Here is a 523-nt window from a genome sequence, read left to right on the forward strand (position 1 = left end):
TTCTCTCTCTCTCCCCCCCCCCCAAGGGTTTTCTCATTCTCTCTCTCTATTCGGGGATTTTCTCATTCGCTCTCTCTCTCTCTCTATTCTTGGGATTTTCACATTCTCTATCTCTTGCTCGAATCCAGGGGTTTTCTCATTCTCATTCTCTAACTCCAGTCTGGGGGGTTTCTCATTCACATTCTCTCTATTCCGGGGGTTTTCTCATTCTCTCCATTCCGGGGGTTTTTTCATTGTCATTCTCTCGCTCCCTCTATTCCAGGGGTTTTCTCATTCTCATTCACTCTCTCTCTATTCCGGGGGTTTTCTCATTCTCTCTCTCTATTCCGGGGGATTTCTCATTCTCTCTCTCTCTATTCCGGGGTTTTTCTCATTCTCTCTCTCTCTATTCCGGGGTTTTTCTCATTCTCTCGCTGTCTATTCCGGGGTTTTTCTCATTCTCTCTCTCTATTCCGGGGGTTTTCTCATTCTTTCTCTCTCCCTCTCCCCATTCAGGGGTTTTCTCATTCTCACTCTCTCTAAT

The sequence above is a fragment of the Rhincodon typus genome, chromosome 22 (assembly GCF_021869965.1).
Source record: "Rhincodon typus isolate 14 chromosome 22, sRhiTyp1.1, whole genome shotgun sequence".
In the NCBI taxonomy this organism is placed as follows: Eukaryota; Metazoa; Chordata; class Chondrichthyes; order Orectolobiformes; family Rhincodontidae; genus Rhincodon; species Rhincodon typus.